General features: G+C 34.7%; 1 protein-coding gene across 1 annotated transcript in view; it reads left to right on the plus strand.

Moving 5' to 3' along the window:
- Positions 1-7,172: 7,172 nt before the first annotated feature.
- Positions 7,173-17,785, plus strand: part of USP8 (ubiquitin specific peptidase 8) — a 62,254-nt gene continuing 51,641 nt past the window's right edge. The window contains exon 1 of the mRNA XM_074294485.1: positions 7,173-7,491. The gene's annotated coding sequence lies outside the window, so the exon portion shown is untranslated. The remainder of the gene's footprint in view (positions 7,492-17,785) is intronic.

Below are 17,785 nucleotides of genomic sequence, written 5' to 3' on the forward strand. Positions count from 1 at the left end.
CTTTTTGTGTAGTGGCAAGAAACTGGAAATTGAGTGGATGCCCATCAGTTGGGGAATGTTTGAATAAATTATGAATGTTATGCAAATGTTATGAAATATTATTGATGTATAAGAAACAATCAGCAGAATGATTTTAGAAAGGCCTGAAGAGATTTACATGAAGTAATGCTAAGAGAAGTGAGCAGAATCAAGAGATCATTGTACACAGCAATAGCAAGATTATATGATAATCAATTCTGATGGACATGGCTCTTTTCAACAATGAGATGATTCAAAGCCAGTTCCAATGGTCTTGTGATGATGAGAGCCATCTAGACTCAAAGAGAGGACTGTGGGAACTGAGTGTGAATCACAACATAGTGTTTTCACTTTTTGTTGTTGTTGTTTGCTTGCTTTTTGCTTTTGTTTTTTTTCCCCTTTTGATCTGATTTTTCTTGTGCAGCATGATAATTGTGGAAATATGTATAGAAAAATTGCACATGTTTAACCTATATTGGATTACTTGCTATCTAGGGGAGGGGGTGATGGGGAAGGAAGGGAGAAAATCTTGGAATACAAGGTTTTACAAGGGTCAATGTTGAAAACTATTTTTGCATATTTTTTATTTTAAAAAAATTTATTTACAAAGCATATGCATGGGTAATTTTTCCAATATTGACCTTTGCAAAACCTTTTGTTCCAAATTTTTCCCCTTCTTCCCCCACCCTCTCCCCTAGCTGGTAGGTAGTCCAATACGTGTTAAATATGTTGAAATACATGTTAAATTCAATGTATGTATATATATTTATACAGTTATCTTGCTGCACAAGAAAAATCAGATTAAGAAGGAAGAAAAACAAAAACAAAAAGAAAACAAAATGCAAGCAAACAACATCATAAAGAGTGAAAAATGCTATGTTGTATTCCATACTCAGTTCCCATAGTTCTCTTTCTGATGTAGAAGTCTCTCTTTGTCACTGAACAGGTAGAACTTGTTTGAATCATTTCATTGTTGAAGAGAAACCACGTCCATCCAAATTGATCGTCCTATGGCCACATATAATGATCTCCTGGTTTTACTCATTTCACTCAGCATCACTTCATATAGGTCTCTCCAAGTCTCTCTGAAAACATCCTGCTGGTCATTTCTTATAGAACAATAGTATTCCATGGTATTCATATACCATAATTTTTTCAACCATTCTCCAACTGATGGACATCCACTCAGATTCCAGTTTCTTGCCACTACTAAGAGGGCTGTCATGAACATTTTTGCACATGTGGGTCCCTTTCCCTCCTTTAAAATCTCTTTGGGATATAAGCGCAGTAGAAACACTGCTGGATCAAAGGGTATGCACAGTTTGATAACTTTTTGAACATAGTTCCAAATTGTTCTCCAGAATGGTTGGATCAGTTCACAGTTCCACCAACAATGTATTGGCATCCCAGTTTTCCCACATCCCCTCAAACTTTTTCATTATCTTTTCCTGTTATCTTAGCCGATCTAAGAGGTATGTAGAGGTATCTCAGTTGTCTTAATTTGCATTTCTCTGATCAATAGTGATTTGGAACACTTTCATATGAGTGGAAATAGTTTTAATTTCTTCATCTGAAAATTGTTCACATCCTTTGACCATTTATCAGCTGGAGAGTGGCTTGAACTATTGTAAATCTGAGTCAATTCTTTATATATTTTTGAAATGAGGCCTTTCTCAGATCCTTTAGATGTAAAAATATTTTCCCAGTGTATTCCTTCTAATCTTGCCTGCATTAGTTTTGTTTGTACAAAAACTTTTTAACTTAATATAAACAAAATTATCTATTTTGTGATCAATAATGATCTCTAATTCTTCTTTGGTTACAAATTCCTTCCTCCTCCACAGATCTAAGAGGTAAACTATCCTATGTTCTTTCATTTTGTTTATAATATCATTCTTTATATCTAGATCATGGACCCATTTTGACCTTATCTTGGTATATGGTGTTAGGTGTCGGTCTATGCCTACTTTCTGCCATACTAGTTTCCATTTTTCCCAGCAGTTTTTGTTAAATAGTGAATTCTTATCCCAAAAGCTGGGGCCTTTAGGTTTGTCAAATACTATATATTGCTTTAATCACTATTTTGTTCTGTGAATCTAACCTATTCCACGGATCAACTTCTTTATTTCTTACTAGTACCAAATGGTTTTGATGACTGCTGCTTTATAATATCATTTTAGATATAGTACAGTTAGACCACCTTCATTTGCTTTTCTCTTCATTAATTCCTTTGAAATTCTTGAACTTTTGTTCTCCAGATGAATTTTGTTGTTATTTTTTCCTAGGTCAGTAAAGTAGTTTCTTGGGAGTTTGACTGGTATAACACTAAATAAATAGATTAGTTTAGGGAGTATTGTCATCTTTATTATATTCACTCTATCTATCCAAGAGCACTTGATATTTTTCCAGTTGCTTAAATTTGACTTTATTTATGTGGAAAGTGTTTTGTAGTTTTGTTCATATATCTCCTGACTTTCCCTTGGCAGATAGGTTCCCAAATTTTTTTTTACTATTGACAGTTATTTTAAATAGAATTCCTCTTTGTATCGCTTGCTGTTGGATTTTATTAGTGATATAAGAATGCTGATGATTTATATGGATTTATTTTGTATCCTGCAACCTTGCTAAAGTTGTGGATTATTTCTAATAGTTTTTTAGTTGATTCTCTAGGGCTTTGCATATATTTTGAAACTAAAAAGCTATTTTATTTTATTATTTTTAAAGCTATTATTAAAAAAAACAAGGCATTTAGGGAGTTGAAGAGAGATCTTTGTATTGATGGTAATACTTGAGTTTCAACTTGAAGGACAATGAGGGATTCTAAGAGGCAGAAGTAAGCTGGGAGTGAATTTTAGGGATGAGCCAAGGCAAAGATATAGAAACACCAGTTTGTGCTGGACTTTAAAGTATAAGAAGGAGAATCACAAATAATGATGCTACAAAGATAGTTTGGGTCAATGTGGGTAAGAGCTTTTAAAAGCCAGAGTTCATATTTACTAGAGGTAATTGGGAATCAATGGAGTTTAGAAGAGCTATTCTGTCAAATCTATCATTAAATAAAATCATTTTGATATCTATGTGTAGGATGAATCAAAATGAGGAAAGATATGGGACAGAGAGACTAATTAGGAGGTGCTTACAGTAGCCCAGGTAAGAGGTAATAAAGGCCTAAATATAGGTTGTAAATGTATGAGTGGAGAGAAGTAGGTAGACTTGGAAAGATATAGTGGACATAGAAACAATAAGATCGGGCAAATTTATGACTGTAAAGTGAAGAAATATGAGTACTTATGGATCATCAATATTATAATCCTGGGACCCTTGAAGTATGGTAATATGTGTGAAAAAATAGAGAAGTTTGTTAAAGATTGAATTTTGAAAAGTGAATAATGAGTTTTGTTTAAGACATTTTATGTTTGAGATGTCCCTGGAAAACGTATAATAGGTAGGTGGTGATATGAGTGATATCAATCAATCAGTAAACATGAATTAATAAATTAACCAATATTAATTAAATATCTGCTATATGCCAGATACTGGCTAAAAAGAAAAAAGACTTTTGGATTCAGTAGAGAAATGAGTTAAAATTCCTTCTCAAACATTCACTAACTAGGCAAGCCATTTCACATCTTTAAGACTCAAATCTCCTTATTTGTAAAATAGGCAATATAATTCTTTCAGTATCTAACTTGAAGCTTAGCACAATGCCTGGCACACAATAGGTAACTTAATAAATGTTGTTTGACTGAGTTAACTGAGTTGCATGATATGAAGATCAAATGAGACCAAATACATGTAAAATATTTTTGAAGCCTGAGCAAACTATGTAAAATTTATATAAAGTGCTATTATTATTATAGTACATTTATATACTAAAGCGCCGTTGTATAAATGGCTATTATTATAATGTTATATTATATTATATTATATTATACAAATTAAATATTATATAAATTATCATAATTACTATAATTTATTATTACTATAAGTCCATTTATATGGTACTTCCAAGTTTGAAAAGTACTTTACATACTTTACTCATTTGATCTTCTGGGCAATCTAGATACAACTGATATTATTCTCATTTAATAAATGAGGAAACGTTTCTGAATCTTTAGTGCTATTATTCCATTTCTGGTACTTTTCTGGGTACTACTGGTATTTCTGAATGCTGAATTACTGGTACAAAATTTCTGAATCTTTCTGAATCTCAGATGTCTTATCTGTGGTCACATAGCTAGTAAATATCATTTTCTAATGCTATTAATGCTAATCGAAGGGAGTTATGGGGAGGAAATAGGAACATAATCATTTTATATCTTGATGCATGGACCATGTAGAAATCTTCTAAGCACTTGGTAGCCTAATAAAGGAAAGTTTCCAACTACTGAGGAAGAAGAATTAAAATTTAACAAACCGCCTAAGAAGATAGTCGAGTCTCATCTTCTATGGAAACATCTGTTTGTCCTTTATTAAGAGATACTTATATTAAAAAAAAAAAAAGATACAGTCTTGCATAATTGGTTACTTCAATCCAATAGTTTTGACTAAAAGGACTTCTTTCCCGGATGTGGAAGTATTTAGAAACCACCGTTATCTTCTGTTCTTGATCAGGGGATGTCTTCTCATTCTAATTATAAAACCTATATGACAAATTTGCTCCCAGAGGCCCTCCCTCACTTTTTTTCTTAGATGATCTTTCTTTTCTCTACTCCTCTCTGTCTTGTGAAGTCTTTGCTTGTTTATCCTAAATTGCAGCATAATGCACTCTATACTCTTAAATGGGCCTGAAAATTATAAAAACTAAATCTATACTCTAAGAAACCAAATTGGCTATCAGTGAGAGCAATCTTTCTTAGCATGCTGATACATTTCTTTGCTTTCAGTTTGGCCTCCTATCTTTGACTTCCTAACATTGAGTGCTCTCTGAAGGACATTCTTCTACAAAGAAATCCTATTCCTCTTGATCAGAACACATTGACAAGATCAAATTCTTGAAGTTTTGAAGTAGAAGAGATGTGACCAGTGATCACTAGCACCTTAATAAAAATACTCTTCTAATAGCTCAAAAGGTATATTTATTGACTTATATGATACCTCCATAGGGTTAGACTACAGCCCTTCTATGCCTTCCCATTCTATGCAATTCTAACCCATTATACATGGGTATTTTCCATTGGGAAATGAACCCCAATATGTTTGACCTTCTCTAAGTCTTTTAATTTTTGTAGAATCAGAATACTGCAAATTGCCAATTTCTAAATGTTCACACTGAAAATTTAACAATCACCTAGCTCTCTTGAGATAGTTCAATCTACTCCAATTGGCACATTTCTGATACCAGCATAGCACCTGAACCATCCATTTGTTATAGTACTGACAACAACTGATATATACATGGTTCCTTATAGTTTGCAAAGTGTGATATATGCAGTATATGTCTTACCTCCTTTTATAATTCAGGAATGAAGATTGACTATTGATGATGTATTATGAGTTTAACTTTTGTCATAAAATAATTGCCTATGAATCATTTCTTGGGTAACACCCATATTTACATTTCTCAAAGGTTCATAAGTTAAGAATTAGTGAATTAGCCACTGCTGAGTGGGGTGATGTTTGAAAATCCAAATTGCAGCTATGTCTAAATTCAGGCTTATTATTCAATAATTTTTAAGGAATTATTTTCCTCAGTGAGCTTTTGTATCTCCTTTCATATTTGTCCAATTTTGCTTTTTAAACCATTCTTTCTCCTCATTGACTTTTTGTTCTTCCTTTTGAATTACTCTCATTTCTCTTCCCAATTTTTCCTTTCTCTCTTTTCTTTTCAAATCCCTTTTGAGCTCTTCTATGGCCTGAGAGTAACTCTTATTTTTCTTGGAGTCTTTGGATGTGTGACCTTTGACTTTGTTCATCTTTTTTTGAGTGTGTATTTTGAGCTTCCTTGTCACCATAGTCATTTTTAAGGTCAGAATCTTTTCTCCAGCCTCTTACTTTGCTTTTAATTCTTTGCTAAAGTAGGGTTCTGAAGAGTCTGGGATACTCTCAGCAGAAATAAAGGTTTGAAATAGAGGTGGATGTAGGTGGGTGAGTAGTGTTAGTTAAAGAAGTCAAGAAAGGTGAAGACTGAGAGAAAGGTATGTAGATCTGAATCCACTTTCCTCTAGTCTCTGTAGGTGCTTGTGGGAGAATGTGTCAGACTTTTGGGGAATACTAAAGAATAATCTTAAAAGCTACTTAAAGTTGGCTGGCTAGAGTCTCAATCTCTAAGCAAACTCATGGAGGCTTGGCCTCTCCCCTATTCCTATTGACTCCTCCTGGAGTCGGAGCCTAATTCTTCTGTGAGAGTAGGAGTTGTAATTAGGCTCTTTAAAGATTACATTTGTTACATTTCTTTTGGGTGAACAGATCCGTGTCGCCGCAAAGCCAGGCCAGGGATAAGGAATTAATCGTACTCATGTCCCACAATCAGCAGAAGAGGTCAAGCTTTGCCGACAAGAGCCTGGCATTGGCTCGCCTTTCTGTCCGGTAGGGAGGTAGGTACGAGGGTCTTGGAAGAAGTCGTGGGTGGGCTTCAGTCTGAAAACTTAGAAAGGAAAAATACCTAAACTGAACTACCAGAGCATCTAAATCTATGAAATCAGAGTGTCAATTCCACTTTTTAGAATATTTCCTCAGTTAAAAATTTTTTTATAGGAGGGAAACGAGTAGCTCGAATAGCGTTCCCATGCCGCTAACTTAATACTAGCAGAAACGTGCACCTTCCTAAAGGTGAAAAACTTTTAACCTAAACTGGAGCATGTAATTCCTTTATTACTAGTTTTGCAAAATTCAGAGGGAGATATCTCCGGACCGGGATGTAAACGTCCTGAAGACAGGGTTGCTGGGTTTTTTGTTTTTGTTTCTTTCCTGAAAAATGTTTGTTGAACTGAAATGAGCTGAGCTAACCAAAAAGAAAGAGAAATTCGTAGCAGGGAAGGAAAGAAAGGAAGTTCATAGTCCTCGCCGTATCCCGCAGAGGAGCCTGTGGAGAGGGGCGAAAGAAAGGGATGCTGCGGGACGCAGGAAGGCGAGGCGCGGGACACGCACTGACATCACGGGGGCCGGCTCGCTCCCGGAGTGCGTAGCTTGGAGCGCGCGCACGTGCCTGAAGAGAGTGGGAGTGGGGGTGGGGGTGAGGGTGGGGGTGGGGGGAAGCGCGCCCTCTCTGGGTAGGCTCTTCTGCGGCGCTCCTGTTTCCTCCCTGCGGGATCGCCTCCTAACCTTGTGCAGAGACTAGGGCCCAAGCGAGAGCCCCGCCCCTCAGGATGACGTTTCGCGCCGCGCCGCGTCGCGGTGCAGTTTGGGAAAAAGGGGATGAGCCGGGCTCGCTTCCGCCTGGACGGCGATGGCTGATTCCGTGGGTTCCCGGGAGAAGGGCCTTTGGCGAACGAAAAGGCGCTAGCGAAGTGAGTCCTCCCTACCTACTCCACGGTAAGCGCAGGTCAAGGCCAAGGTCCTCTATCCCGAAAAACCTGCCATGATTGACGTCCACGGCGCCTGTCGTAACCCTAAAAAACGATCCGCCTGGGAGAGCGCCCTGAGGGGAGGGAGGTAAAGAGGGCGGGGCGGGGACACCTTGGTGCCTGGACCTGAGGGAGGGCCGGGACGGCATTCCTCGCAGCCTCCTCGGGGTCTTTTAAGGGAAGCTGAGAGAACTCAGTACGAACTGTCATGACCTCGTGGGGAGAAGATGGCCCAGTGCACGACAGCTTCCCGGCCTCGGACAGCCATCCGTAACCTTCCTTTCCTTTCGCAAGCTCGGGCCTTATTCTCGTTCTTCTAGGCTTCCCTTAAACCGCCCCCCTGTTTGACTTAATCTAGACAGCTTGGAAGGGGCGGGGTAATCGGAACCCTAGCGTAGTTTAGCTTCGCTCTTTATAGTTGTGGATGCTACACATGACATCCCATCCATTTCAAAAACAGGCGTTCTGGCCATAGAGTTATTAGACGAAGGCTGTCATTTTTTCCATCTCTGTAGTTGGACACGCTCCAGAATCCTGCATTGGGGTGCTGTGCTATTTTGAGTGAAGCTGCAGAACCAGAGTCCCCACATCTGAGTTTATTTCTTGTCTCCGATCCATTCTCTGACCTTGAACAAGTCACTTAATAATGAATAAGTCATTTATCAGCCTCCAGTAGTTATTGCAGAGAATGAGGTATTTAATGTTTGTAAAGAGCTCAAAAAGTCTTGGAGGAAAGCCACTATGCGAGTAAAGGAGGCCGCTCTTTTCTGCTTCTGCAGGCACCCTTAGCTTTATGACTATCATGCTGCAGCCATTTAAAAATGTCAAGTGATAGTTGTTGAATAAATGTTCATATGCTAGACTCACTGGTGCATTTTTCTAAATAGCTGGGTTTCCTTTTTTCTGAAAAGTATTTAAGGCTCCTTGTTTCAGATATTCTCCACAGATTGATAAGTTGGAAATATTTTGTTCCAAAAAAAGCTTATGCCGAGTCTTGTTGGTAATAATTTCTGGAAATGTGAATTCTTGTCATTAGGACACTTGAGTAGTAAGCATTACAAATTAGGTAGGTAGCTTACAAATTTAATAAGTAAGGTCTCCTTAATATGGAAAAAAATTGAGGGCAATTTTAGATTCTTTAAGGAACCATAAGACTTTAGACAGAGATGATATTTTGTCTTTTCTAAAAGGATGTTATCTTTTATATCCAAATGATAAATATCTACTTGACATTGGAGGATAAAACTCATTTATCACTTCAAATAAGCTGTGTATTTATCACCTTTGTTCTCACAAAATTGTACTATATTACAATTTTTAAAATAAGAATTACCAAAACTTCTGCAGAATCAAACAAACCATAAATTGAAATGTGAAAGGGCATTGTCGTTAAAACTATAAACACAATTATGGAATCACCTTTCGATCTCTAGGTTTGGCTGTGCTTCAGGTTTTGTATGTGTGTGTTTTAGATGGAGATTATGATGTAGTTAAACTTTCAGGTCCTAATTTAATCATAATTTTAATTTTGATGTTAGTCAATGATAATGAGAATTATTTTATGCTAATATAGCAACAAGATTTGGTAAAGTAAGGAGATAGCATTGACTCTAAATTTGACTCTTGACTTTAAATTCTTTAAGTTTCTTAACTTTTATTTCCTTAACACAAAGGAGAAAACCACTACAGCTTTAGGTTTTTTTTTTCTTTTCCATAGATTATCTTTTATATTAGCTGTGAAGCATCTCATTTCAATTTTAGATTTTGAGATAATCTAGTCACATCAGAACTTAGTGTTGCCGAATGGTTTCATGTCTAAGATTATTGACATTAAAAAAAGGACATTCTGATGATGAGAATGGCTTATATAGTCCACTTACCAGCTGGACATTTTGTGTAGTGTGTATATAAAATACCTTATCTAATTTGATGTAGTTCAATTTTTCAATAGAATGGAAACATCCAGTCACTGGATAATTGGTTATTGTCAGCTCTCAATTTAATTTCAGGAAACTAGGTATCACTGTTGTCATAATAGCATGTTCTACATTTAATTTTAAAAAAAATTGTTTTATTTAGTATTTGAAAAAGCTGAATTTTCTTATATTGATGGGCACATTTACTTTCTAATTTAGTAAAATGAATGGGTCATAATTTAGGTGATTAGCATCAATTTCAAAAAAGTTAAAACTATGACAAATGAATTCTTTTCAAAAAGCTTTATAAAGCGAATCCTAGTGTATTCTTTTAAATCTTCATATTTGGTTACTTTTAGAAAGAATGTGTTTTCTCACAATATGTTTTTTGGTAGAAAAGGAATTATGACTCACTTAAAAATTGTATATGTTTAAGGCAGTCCTAAAAGAGTGGATAGAAAGCCTAATGTAACTTAGGAAGAAACCTGGATTCAAGACCTGCTTTTATTTGTCTTTGAACAAGTCATTTAATCTCTAAGTGCCCCAAGGAGCTCTCTAAATATAATACGTCTAGCAGGTGCTGATTTCTGCATTAATGATGAGTTTGCTCATTTAGAGTTACATAAAGAAAAGAAATCACAGATTTCCAACCCTCCCATCCCCATTATGCTTAAAAGTGTCTTACTTGCAAGTTAATCTAAATATCAATTTGAATGCACACTAAAATTCTTTGCTGTCTTCATTGTTGTTCATTTGCCTCTTACATATGTACTTGTATAGCACCTTCCTTTATAAAGTACTTCAAAACATTAGGTCAGATTGCTTATTTAGTCATTGTTGAAAGCTGCCAACTGAGTAAATGTTCAGCACTTCTGAAGAGGTCATATGAGCAGACCCCTGTTCTTGAAAACAAGTTCTTTTTTTGTTTGTTTGTTTCTACACATAGTTCCTCATTATAGATATGAGGTGCTGACCAATTTGTGCTTTCCTGACACAGATATATGTGTTCCTCCTTGGAACTCTCTCTCTTCTCTTAGCTTCTTTAATACTATACTATACTTTCTGGTTTTCCTCCTGCTTTTCTCATTATTCTGTGGCCTATACTTACTGCTCTTCTTTTTTCCTTCCTCCTCACTGGAGTTTGCTCCCAATATCTGTCCCTTTTTTTTTTTTTCCTTCCTTCTCTCTATCCCTCTCCTTTTCCCTTCTCTTACCCTCTTCTCCTCTTCCTATTCTGGCGGTGGAGGGAGCAGCTTGAAAAAACACCCCCCTAGTCAACTTTGTGATTCATTAAGTCAAATTCAATTAATTAGGGGAAGGAATTAGTTACTATAAGTGGCTTATAGATGGTGCTGAATCTGTTACAATGATATGGTAGTTTCCTATTTTAATTATTCTTGCTAATTAGGTGCTAAGTTCTCTTGTTTCTATTTGTTCGAGGAAATGTTAAATTTTGTGACTTTCAAGTTAATTTATTTCAGAATAAAAGATTATAGGATCCTTTCTTTATTTTCTTTTGGAGACTAATAATCTCAGAGCTTCAGCCTCAGTGCTAGGGACCAAGCAAATTTACATCTCCACCTCAGATTTAGCACCTTGTCTGTGTTTACATTTCCTGTAGACTTCTATTTGAATATCTCCTCATTACTTCACACTCAGTAAGTTCACAAAAAGCTTTTTGATTGAGATACTCCATAACTTTTCCTACTTCTGTTCCTGCAGGTATTCCATCTACCTGGGACGAACTCTTTCAAATGTTGAAATCCTACTCATCCTTCCAGCCTATTAAATCATTGATGAACTTTTTTTCTCTGTCCCCATTCTTTCTTCATCTCTGTTGCAGTAGTACTTTTTTGCCTCTGTTGTAGCAATTATATTTGACCTTATAATTATTTGTACATATCCCTGTTCCCTTCCAAATTAAGCTCCTTGAGGGGAGAAACAACATTATTTTTTTTCTTGCTTGCACCTTGATTTCCCCAGAAATTCTATACTTATCCAAATTTTTAAGACTTTGTCCTCCTTAAGAACAAAGAAAATCAGTATCCTGTCTTTGCATTATATATCGTATAGTTCCACTCAAGTTGTTTTCTCGATGTCTTCCATATATGTTATTCATTTCTAATATTGCATTTGTTCATCATGTTTTTTTTATTCTTGGAATGCATTCTTTTTGCTACTTAAATCCTGTGCATATCTTAAGATTATTTTCACATCCCACTTAATTAGGTATTTGAATAATAACTAATATGTATATAGCACTAGGGAATCAAATGTGAACCGTGATTCCTTCCACCAAATGTCTTACAGTTTAGGGAAGACAGTTGTGAGGAAGGAAGTAGATCAAGTGAATGGTATGGGAAATAAAGAAAGAATTCAAATGTGGGAATAAACTTTAAGAACAGGGACTATCGGAAAAGTAATATATGTGACTTTACTTAGAAGTTGTGTGATCCAGGGCAAATCATTTAACCTCTGCTTTACTTTATTCATCTATAAAAGGGAGAAAATAATAGCACCTATTTCTTAAGGGTTGTTATGAGGCCCAAGTGAGATAATTATGAAGTACTTCCACACAATGCCTGGCACATAGTAAGCACTATATAAATGATTAAAAAAAAAAAAAAAACAGTGCAGTTTTTCATTTGAGCTCTGCATCTTCCCTTCCAATTCTCAATTCTTTTCCACTGGAAGAAAAATAAATTAATGGAGAATTTAATATATATTCTACCTTTTCTTTATTATGAATTTAATTGACAGCATAGTATAAGGCAAAGGGTATTAGGATTTGACCATTGGGAAGTCATTTAACCTGTTCCAACTGGTTTACATATTTATGCACATAAATTCAGCAATTTTCTTCAAAATGGATCCATTGAAAGTGTATATATAAACCTTTTATAAACCTTAAGGTACTATATAAATGTCAGCTGTTATTCTGTCAATTTTCCCATTGGAGACTTTTAGGGTCTCCTGAACTTAACAATGAAGGGAGTAGTTATCAGCTATACTAGTAGGGAACTGTATTCTTTTGCCATGTATTACATTCATATACTATAGTTTTTTCAGCTATTCCCCAGTTGATAGCCACCCAATTTGTTTCCAGGGTTCTGTTTGAAAAATGTTTTGAGTATGTTGGACCATAATAGTCTGTCTTTGACTACCTTGGTACATTTGCCCAGTGATGGGTGAGTCTCTGGATCCAAGAATATAAAGAATTTAATCACTTTTCTTGAATAATTCCAAATTTAAATCCAAAATGGTTGGTCCACTTTACAAATGTATCAGAAGGGCCTCTATGTGCTTCTTTTCACATAGTCCCTCCCTCCAGTATTGCCTTCTCATATCTTTTTTATCTTTGTTAATGTGTAGTGGATGAAGCAAAACTTTAGAGTAGTTTTAATTTGCATTTTTCTTGCTGCTATTAGTGATCTGGAGCATTTAAAATTTTTTTTAAATTTGGGGTTTCAATTTTTTTTTTCATTTTTATATTTATACTATCCCCTCCTACCCTCCATCCCCATTGAGAAAATAAGGAAAATAAAACTTGTTAAGACATGGGTAGTAAAGCAAAACAAGTTCCCACCTTGACCTTATCTACACAAAAAAATCTCAGTCCACATTCTGAGTTCATCACTTCTATCCAGCAGTGGTGGACTTGTTTCATCATTATCCTGGAATTGTTGTTGTTCTTTGTATCAATCAGGTTCCTAAGTCTCTAAGAGTTGTCTGTCTTTATAGTATCATAACAATGGAACATAAGCTTTGTGTCCAGTAGACATTTAATAGATACTGAAATTGAAATTAAGTTTCTTCTACCATAATGTTTTCCTTGAAAAATATTGTTGCTTTGAGTATTTTTCTTACAGTAGTTAGAACAAGGAAATTGAGGGATCATTATGTCTTGAATAAATTTTAGTCAAGATATTTTAATCTTTCCTTCTTTCTTTGCTTCTTTTTCTTTCTTTCAAGGAAATTGGGGTTAAGTAACTTTGTCAGAGTCATACACAGGTAGGAATTTAACTCAGGTCCTCTTGACTGCAGGACCAGTGCTCTATCCACGGTACCATCTAGCTGCCCTTTAATATTTTAATTAATAGCTAAATATAAAGGATAAATTATTAAGAGTTTTTTGATTGAATTCCAGTGTTATCTATAAATAGATTTGCAATCCTTTCTTGGAAGTACCATGTATCTCCTCAGAATAATAGAACCATTAGAGATCTCCAAGTAAGGACTGAATAAGCATTTGTTTGAGATTTTGGAGAACTTTTTAGTCAAATATGTTAGTTTAACCAAACTCCTAAGTCCCTACTTTAAAGTGCTGAAAACTTCAGTAGCAATTAAACTCCTGCTGGTATCCTTTTTGACTTTCTCTTTTTATCAGGCAAACACCTTTTACCTTGTGCTTTGACTTCAGCAGAAATTAGTGCAGTTATTTTAATTGAAATTTCACCTTCTACAATGCTTAAAATAAATTTTAGCACTAACTAACTTTACTTGTCAACTCAGCTTTAAAAATATAATCATGTTAAACAATCAGAAATAGAAGAGAACATTGTCCCTTAAGAGACTGAAGTAGTAATATGAAGAAGTTGTTCATTTGTGACTCTCTTAACCATTAATGAAGAGCAGATGACCCTGGACAAGTCACTTAACCCCAGCCTCAGGAAAAAAAAATGAAGAGCAGAATATATAAACTCATTCAAATTTTGGAATTTAATACAAATTATTATTTATTTCATTAAGCTAAATGGCCTAAGCAACTTAAGTCTTTTTTGTGTGTGTTTTACGAGTCAGTGGAATGTTTAAGAATATCTTATAACTATTTTGTGCTAAAAATATAGAGTAAACTTCAAATTAAGTTTCTTCAGCCAAGAAGCCTAATTATCATGAAGTTATGCATCTTTTTTTTATCCACTGTAGAAATCAAGCTCAGATAACTTTTAGTTGTTTGTATTCAGGTGTATATCAGTAATTTAGACTCATCTTCTCTGTAGTCTATGTGGAACAAAAAATTGGCAAAAATAGTCAGTGGTTGAACTAATAAAAGGGAACCTTTTTTCTGACAAAGGCAATTTGGATATTTATAACATCATTTATGGGTCATACAGAATTATAACTTAAAAACTCAAGCAGTGGAAGTTGTTGTACCTAGCTTTCATCATTACCTCCAAGTGCTTTGGCAGGGCCAAATCAAATGATTTCATTGGCTTTTTATAGCTCACCGTGAGTTACAGCCCCACCTGTAGAGTAGTTCCATGAAGCCTCAAATCTGGTGCTTATTCAACTTAATGCTACAGTATTGAAGTTATGGAACACTTAAATTGTCTAAGAATTTCCCTTATTGGGATAGGGTACTTGTCTTGCTGGGGAATGAGCTGTGAGAGTAGCTGGCTAGAAGCAGAGAAGTCAGAGATTACTGCCATTTCTACCCATCTACTAAATATATTTGTGTAGACAGATATTAAAATTATATCCCTGTACTAGTTATTAAATATGTAATTCAGAAATTGTGCTTAATATTTGCTAATTAGTGTTTAACTAAACACAACCATAGACAACTATATAATGGAAAATTGATGAGGTTTTTTTGTTTTGTTTTTAATGAAAACGTTAGTTTGTGAAGATCAGTCAGTGACTGATGAATGAAAAGTACAGGATGGTATTGATTGGCTAGTTGGAGGGAAAAAATTGAAGTTCATAGGTGGTTAGTAAAATGTGATCTTTAGGTTTGTTTGTTTTTTTAATCACATCTGTGCTTTCCTAGTAAATTCATGACATTATAAACTGTAATTTATGTGAAATATCTGTAAAATCATAGTGGATTATCCATCTAAGCCTAACTTCTCATAAATTTATTATATCACATGAATGAGCAAAGTTTCACTTTATTCTTTATTATTTCTTTATTCAGTCAGCTTATTAATATTATGATGGCCAGTAACAGTAAAATTAGGAACAAAATGGGAATAAAAATGACTAAGATTTAGGAACAGTTAGATGGCATGGTGGAGGGAGTACTGGGCCTGGAGTCAGGAAAACTCATCTTTCTGAATTCAGATCTGGTCTCAGATACTTACTAGAGGCAAATCACTTAACCCTATTTGTCTCCTTTTTCTCATCCTTAAAATGAGTGGGAGAAGAAAATGGCAAACCACTCCAATATCTTTGCTGAGGAAACTCCAAATGGAGTCACAAAGAAGTAGATACAATTTAAAAAAAAAAAAAAAAAAGACTGAATGATAAAAAGATTTAGGTAGTAAGAGTTGATGGAGCAAGAACCCACACAGTTCATTGGAAGTGTTAGGGCTTCCAAGATAAGAAAGTTTCTTTCACTTTTATATATTTGTCAGTTGCTGATGGTAGGGTTTGTCACTTTCATAGGTAATCTAGCAAATCTTCCTCTGCTTTTTTATAATAGGCTTCAGATATTTGGCCTTTAGTTTTGCATAATGGGTGTTTGTTGTTGCCTTTTTGGAAGGCATTCTTCAACAATAGTAGCTTTTCAACAGAAGAGAAAGTTGAAATATTTAGAATACGATTTTTAAAATATGAACTAATATTCCAGAATCAATTACCCCCTAAATGGGTATGTTTGAAGATAAAAAATATTTTGGAATTAATGAGGAAATCTCATACTTGCAAAATCCCTTTCACTTCAAGCTTAAATGCACCTCAAGAGCCAAATATCTGATCTTTTTTTTTTAGGAGGGGGGTGTTTTTTTGTCGAGGCAATTGGGGTTAAGTGACTTGCCCAGGGTCACACAGCTAAGAAGTGTTAAGTGTCTGAGGTCACATTTGAACTCAGGTCTTCCTGACTTCAGGGCTAGTGCTCTAACCACTGCACCACCTAGCTGCCCCTAAACATCTGATCTTTAACAGTAGAATGGAGATTTAAAACTGTTTGGTTTGTTTGTTTTTTAATTAAATCTTTCCCCTTCTCCCCCAATTAACAAACATTTACTTTCCCTCTCTGGGAGAGAAAATGAGAAAGTACAAAACCTTTGTAACAAACATGTATAGTGTCATGCAAAACAAATTTCTATATTGATCAATCCAAGATGTGTCTCGTTTTACTCATTTAGTCTATTACCTTCCTATAAGGAAGCAGGTAGCATTCTTCTTCACTGACCCTCTGAAATCATGGTTTCATTGTGTTAATCAAAGTTCTTCAGTTTTTCAAATTTGGTCCTTTTTATATGTAAAAATATAAATTGTTTTCTTAGATCTGCTCACTTCATTCTGATTTCCATGAAGCTATCTTTTAATATTTCTTATAATGGTGTCCTATTATGTTCCTATGCTATAATTTGTTCAGCCAGTTTCTAAACGATGAATAACCCTATAATACAACTTTCCAAACAGAGCAAAGCATAATGCTATAATGGAAAAATGTTTAATATTATGGTTTGAAAAAGACAAAAAAAAAACCATAAGCATAAAGTCAAAAAGAATTTAAAAACATAAAAAGAATTTCAAATTAACAGAGAGAAATGAAGTCGTAAGAAGATGCAAAAGGGAAGGAAAATTGATGATTGCTAAGAAAAACTCATCTTTGTCAAAATGGGTTTTTTTTAAGGAAATTAATAGTCTTGCCACATAGAAAAGGGAATTTTGTTAGTTAAGTTATAGAAGTAGTTATCATGAAATCTGGAACATTTATATTCCCATCCATCGGTACATCTAGGGATATCTAGGTAGCCCAGTAGTTAAAATTGGCAGACCTTGAATCAGGAAAATTCATCTTTCTGAGTTCAAAGCTGACCTCATTTACTAGATGTGTGACCCTGGGCAAGACACTCACCACAGTTTGCTTCATTTCCTCATCTGTAAAATCAGTTGGAGAAGGAGATGGGAAGATATAAGTAAAATGATTTTAAATGTTGGTAAAAAATTAAAAGCAGTTTTTAATCATTATGCAATAAACAACTGTAAATTCCTAAAAGAAAAACTTAGTTTTATAATAAGAAATAGACTCTAAATTAATGGGATTTCTGCAGCCCCATTTATTTTTTTTATTTTTTTTACATGGTATTATATTATTTATGGTATATATTATTATGTTTGATAATTATAACCAAATAATAAAATTATATTATCTTAATATTATATTCTATAGTTGATGAATCACAACTTAAATTTTGGAAATAAACTACCTCACAAATGTTAACAACTTAAGCCCTCACAAAGTAATGGTGAATATCATATCAACTCAGTAAGCAACATATCATCTTGGGATTCTAAATATAATTAGCTACTCTGATAAGGTAATGATGAAAGATGAGAATTTTGAACAGTTTTTAAGACTATTTCATAAAGCTTTTTAAGCTTTGGAATTTTTTT

Source organism: Sminthopsis crassicaudata, chromosome 2 (assembly GCF_048593235.1).
Source record: "Sminthopsis crassicaudata isolate SCR6 chromosome 2, ASM4859323v1, whole genome shotgun sequence".
NCBI lineage: Eukaryota > Metazoa > Chordata > Mammalia > Dasyuromorphia > Dasyuridae > Sminthopsis > Sminthopsis crassicaudata.